The sequence below is a fragment of the Ochotona princeps genome, chromosome 2, assembly GCF_030435755.1.
Source record: "Ochotona princeps isolate mOchPri1 chromosome 2, mOchPri1.hap1, whole genome shotgun sequence".
Lineage (NCBI taxonomy): Eukaryota > Metazoa > Chordata > Mammalia > Lagomorpha > Ochotonidae > Ochotona > Ochotona princeps.
In genome coordinates, this window is record NC_080833.1 from 56,389,395 (window position 1) to 56,395,883 (window position 6,489).

Consider the following 6,489-nt stretch of genomic DNA (forward strand, 5'->3'; position numbering starts at 1 on the left):
GATACTCCAGCAGCATTCAGCTAACCGCAATCTGAACTCTACCAGCAACCAGAACTCCACCAGCAACCAGGTGGGAAGGCATTTTCACTGGCAGCTTGGAGGGGAACCCAGACAAAGAACCATCCCTCCTGCTGGTCTGTTTGATTTGACCAGGAGCAGAGACAGAGCAGCAGTTACCAGATGGGCAGTGCGAGAACAGGGTGGATTTCACAGCCCACTCAGCCCCCTAGTGTCGAATTGGGCGCCATTTTGCCTAAGGAGGCAAAGAAAAGGGAAAGAACTGAGCATACACTGAGCTGGGAGTGAACTCATTTCAGACTCAGTGAACTGCATCAATGTGGCATTCTACAGGTTCCATCCAAGACAGGTCCTGGTAGCCCTCAGGCCTGATGGCCAGCAGATCAAGAACTCTAGTAATGGTACATCAGGCGCCATTTTGCACACTGTGGCAAGAGCTTTAGGACTGCAGGGGACAACAGTGAACTGCGCATGTGCTGAGCTCGCGAGAATTCACTGATTTCCATGGATTGCACTGGTCCTGCAGGAAAATAATACCGATTGCTCATCTGGAAACACACACACACACACACACACACACACACACACACAAAAACCCACAAATAACTAGGACCATCCTGAAGAATAGGAAGTTAACAAGGGGAATCACACTCCCAAACCTCTGGACATACTATAGGGCAGTGGTTATCAGAACAGTCTGGTACTGGCACAAAGATAGAGATGAGGGTCAATGGAGCAGAATAGAAACAACAGAAGGGAACCCATGCAGATACAGCCCAATAATCTTTGACAAAAAAACTGACGACAATCCAGGCAAATGGGAAAGTCTCTTCAGCAAATGCTGTTGAGACAACTGGTTAATAGCCTGCAGAAACAAGAAGATAGATCCACATCGTTCACCATACACTAAGATCAAATCTAAATGGATAAAAGACCTAAACCTATATCCAGAAACCCTCAAACTTTTGGAAGAAAATGTTGGAAACACCTTGCAAAATTTAGGGGTAGGTTCAAACTTCCTGAAAAAAACCCAAAAGCAATAGCAATCAAGACCAAAATAATCAAATGGGACTACATCAAACCAAGAAGCTTCTGCACAGCAAGGGAAACAATCAACAAAGTAAAAAAGCAACCCACAGAATGGGAGAAGATCTTTGCACACTACATAGGTGATAGGGGACTAATTTCCAGAATATAGAAAGAACTCCAGAACAACCAAAACACCATAACAAACAAACCACTGAAGAAATGGGCATGGGAAATGAACAGACATTTCACAAAGGAACAAGCCCAAATGGCAAACAAACAGATGAGAAAATGCTCAAGTTCCTTGGCAATAAGGGAAATCCAAATCAAGACATCAATGAGATACCACCTAACGCCAGTAAGAATGGCTCACATACAAAAACCAACAATAACACTTGCTGGAGAGGTTGTGGGGAAAAGGGAAGCCTACTTCACTGCTGGTGGGCCTGCAGGTTGGTACAGCCTCTATGGAAATCAGTATGGAGAACACTCAAACAACTGAAAATATGCATACCATACAATCCAACAATAGCACTCCTACGAATATATTCAAAACGTCTGTCAGAAGAGAAACCAACATGCACCCCTATGTTCATAGCAGCAGAATCAATAATTGTAAAAACTTGGAAGCAACCGAAATGCCTATCAACAGAAGACTGGATAAGAAGGCTATGGTTCATTTGCTCCATGGGATACTACTCAGCTGTGAAAAAAAAATGAAATGCAGTTCTTTGTAGCCAAATGGGCCCAACTGGAAACCATTATGCTAAGGGAAATGAGCCAAACCCCAAAAGGTTAAATACCACATGTTTGCCTTAATTTAAGATAAAATGATGTTAATCTGAAAAATAGTACTTATAAAATGTAATATTTTTCATTCACAATTCGCCTGTATCTCATGCAATAAGATATTGTGATGTAACCAATGAACCAACAATCAATGTGAGTCAGACTGCTTATGATCTACATCAAAGAATTGTAAAACCCAATATACTTTCAAGAAACTACGTCACTCAGCAATGGGGCGGGAGAGCAGAGAAATCTTCCATCTCCTTTAAATGTGTGAAGATTATGTGAAGTATATATAACCTAACAAGAATATAACAGGTAACTTACAGAAAACAGACTTGAACCAGCATTAGACATTAGTAAAACTACAAGACATACAGGAGGAACCAAGAGCGATCCTGACACCCTCTTAACAGGAGGTCATATGCATAGAGCAGGGGGGGAACCCAGAGTGGAGCAAGGGGACAGGAGGAGGCTTGTATCCCAACCCTGAAGACTCCCGGATCCTCACCAAGGACTATCAGTATGGGCACCAAGGACTACATCCCTACGGCCAAGGAGACCACAGGGAATGGGACTACCTTTGGAGGCTGAGAATTTTGAGGTCATCCACTCCCACTTGGGTCTACCACATGGGATGGAAGAAGTCCCAATCCTTCCTTGCAGGATCCAAGGGCATCAGAACAACAGCCAGGAGCCCTGAGTGGTCCGCAGAAACAGAAGAACAGTAAACTTCCTTTGGGACTCGGGAAGGAAACTTTCTCTGGTCCTTACTTAGCTCCAACTCTGGAACCCCACCCTCTCCTGCAATCACCATCAGGGTCGCTCCAGACCCCCCCCCCCCAAATAAACAAGCAAAAGCAACAACAAAAATCTAGAATAGATAGAGAAAAACAAGGAAAGCTTGGAACCAGACAGGAAACAGTTAGCGTAGGCTCACATATACCTTACTAGGTGGGACACAAAGATAATTTACTCCTTACTAGGGCATTGGAGATTTCTCTGCACACCCCTCCTAGAACTGTTCACCTAAACTGTTGACATAGGTCTTGCTAGAGTTATAAGCCGAGTTCAGTAAAAATGATGTTTCAAAACTATAAACTGCTAAATACTCAAATGAAAATAGACACGAGAAAGCTGAATAGCTCCCTATAGCCATTTTGAGGTGTATAGAAGCCGTTGTTTAAAAACTAAAATTGAAATGTCAATGAAGTAATCACAGGATGTGGTTAAGAACCTGCATCTTTTAACATATTGGTTACTCAATGCCATGTCAATGAACTCCAAAATGTTGTAAATTTTTGTAAATGTTATGCTATGGCTTTTCATTGGCCAGGATGATATTGTGCCAGCTCAGCCTTCAGACCAGAGATGGTCTCCACAAGAAACCATTGAATGTATCTAGATAATATGATGCTGGATTCTATGCTTGGTATACGCCTGCAATGAAAGAATCTGGACTGGATTTGAACTGTAATACTGCAACAAGGTGGAGGAATCCACCATGGGGGGAGGGCACGGGGAAGGGTTGAAGAAATCCCAGAACTATGAAACTGTGTCACAAAATGAAACATAATTTAAAAAAAAGAAGAAAATAATGCCGACTGTGGCATCGAATCAGTCAAAATAGGTCCATGTGGCACCCAGACCTAACGTCCAACAGGTCCCAGCAACATCAACACCAATAACAAACTAATTATATTGGATACCTGTTATCTCGCTAATCCTGGGACCTGCTCCAACTGCAAGTGAAAGAAAGATTGTACAGACAACAGTGCAACCTCAGCATGGTATCACAGGAGATGGGAGAGTGGTGAGCCAAGTGCTGGGGCTATAGAGTTCTTTGTGGAAATCTAATATAACAGCGCAAGCCTGGAACTCGCTGAAGGTTGTGACACAAGTGACTGCAAGCAAGAAGTTGTGTACCAACTGCAATAAACAAATCAAATCGAACTGTAGACCTGTGGGTGACACAGCTTAGAAACCTGCCCCAAGGAGAAGACTCCACTAACCAGAAGTATAATGATCAAGAGCAAAAGCAGAGACAAAGGCACAATGAATATTACTGAAAACTACCCTGCAATGGAGCAAAACCCTATGCCAACCTCAGAGTTAACTAAGGAAGACATGGAGAAAATGGGGGACACAGAATTCAGAAAACTCATTTTAAATCTTCTGATCAACAATGAGAAGCACATACAAGAGTTCAAAGAATTTAAGGAATATTTTACACAAGCAACAGCAACAGTAAAGCAAATCAAGGCGGATATATCAAAAATTTAGGACACAGTAGAGCAAATTGAAAGTACAGTGGAGAGTCTCCAAAACACAGTGAAGCAAGCAGAAGAAAGAATCTTAGAATCAAATCTTAGAATCAAAGAATCTTAGAATCTTAGAATTCCTGTCATCAGGGAGAAGCAAACAAAAAGCTGGAAGCAGAGCTGGAACAGGCCAAAAATAAGTATTCAAGAATTGAAAGACACTAAGACACTATTAAGAGGCCAAATATAAGAGTTATGGGAGTCCCAGAAGGTGCAGAAACAGAAACTGGGATTAAAGGTGTATTCAATGAAATAATAAAGGAAAATTTTCCCTAATCTGGAGAAAGAATTGGGAAACAAGTTCCAGGAAGGGCACAGAACTCCCAACAGGCCTGATCAAAAGTGATCTTCACCAAGACACATGATCATCAAGCTCTCTTCAATCAAACATAAGGAAAAGATCCTTAAATGTGTGCGTGAAAAAAATCAATTGACATATAAAGGAATGCCAATTAAACTCACAGGAGATCTCACACAGGAAACTCTACAGTCAACAAGAGGATGGAGTGACATATTCCAGATTCTAAAAGAAAAAAATTGTCGGCCTAGGATAACATATCCAGCAAAGCTTTCTTTTGTCTTTGAAAATGAAATAAAATTCTTCCACAGTAAAGAAGAGTTACAAGAATTTGCCTCTTCCAAACCTGCCCTACAAAGGATACTTCAAGATGTTCTCTTGGCAGAGAAGAGGAATAACACCCAACAAAACCAAAGCCAAATGTGAAGAACATCCCAGTAAAATGACAACAGAAGACTAAACCAATGAACAGCCCATTCCTAAAATGACAGGACCAAAGTACCACCCATACATATTAAACTCTGAATATAAATGGCTTAAGCTCAATCAAACGTCATAGTTTATAGACTGGATTTAAAAACAAAACCCATCTGTTTATTGTCTAGAAGAGACACACTTCACCAACAAAAGTCAGCAGAAACTATATCGCATGGGTTTTTTTTGTTTTCTGTTGGTTTCATCTCTTCAAAGCAGCTTCTTCTGATTAAATCATTCAATGACTCATAGATCATGAAGTGGCATCATTTTCGTCAAGAAGGTTCTTGATTTTCATTTTTTCAGCTACATGTTAGTCATTTAGTAGCATGTTATTTAACTTCTTGGTGTTGTTAATTTCCTTTTTCTTCCCGTTTTTGATTTTGTTTTATGGCCTTTCATTTAAGGGGATGTATAGTAGCATGTAATGGATACTATCATATCTAGTAACATGTTATTTAACTTCATGGCATTGTAAATTTCTACTTTTCTTTCTATTGGTGATTTTGTATTATGACTTTTCATTTGTGGGGATGTACAGTAGCTGTGAAATGGAGACTAACATATCCAGATGTGGGGATACAATGTAGTACACATTTCTACTTCCAGACAAGGATGGACTCCCAATGAAACTGTTTCTTATGACAATAGGATGCTGGACTCTCTGCCATTGTCCATGCCCACAATGATGGACATATGACAATGTATGAAGAATTATACTTTAGTAATGATATACAGGAATTAGGTGGGGGGGGTGGAATTGAGTGTTGCTGGCCAGCAGTGACACTAAAATGACAAGACATACTTTTGAGGGTCTGTGAAAAGCTAGAACCTCAACCGGATCCCTCACTGTCAAAAGCAGCTGTTTAAAACCTTCTCTCTGCTGCTCCTATCCCCATTGGTCTAAGCTTTCCTCCCTGCTTCTTCAGCTTTCTTGTCCCGTATTTCTCCGTACTGCTTTTACTGCTTCTGTCTGTATCCCTCTTTTCTACATTCTCTCCGGCACCCTTCCTCCCGCCCGTTTTCCTTCTCCCTCATCCCGTCTTCTGTCCCTCTGTACCAGTCTGTCCATCTGTCATCGTCCCCTGTCGTCCACCGCCTAGCTTTCACTGGCTAATTTTATATCATTCTCGTCCAATCACTTCTCCCCGTGGGTCCACTTGGCGCCATGAGATAGGCCAGTAATCACAGCGAGGGCATTAGCCTATCCCTGTGACTTCCTGTTTACCTGCTGGCAAGACTGACTCCGCCCCCTGGCCCTGGGCCAGATGCCATCTTACAACGGCCCCTACCAATCCCAGGAGTGGCTTTAGCACTCCGCTCCCCACAATTGGGGAGTGGGTAAGGGAAATACCAGGAGTCTATGGAGCTGTATCATAAAATGATAATAATAATAACATGTAAAAGTGAAAAAAGATGCATAGATTCATGGCAAAATAATAAAGTGGATTTCTCTAAAAATATAAATAAATAAATAAATAAGTGAAGAAAAAAAGAAAGAAAAGACATGGACAGTCACTTGGTGCCCTCTTGCTACAGCTCAAGAAGAAGCTGTTCTTTTTG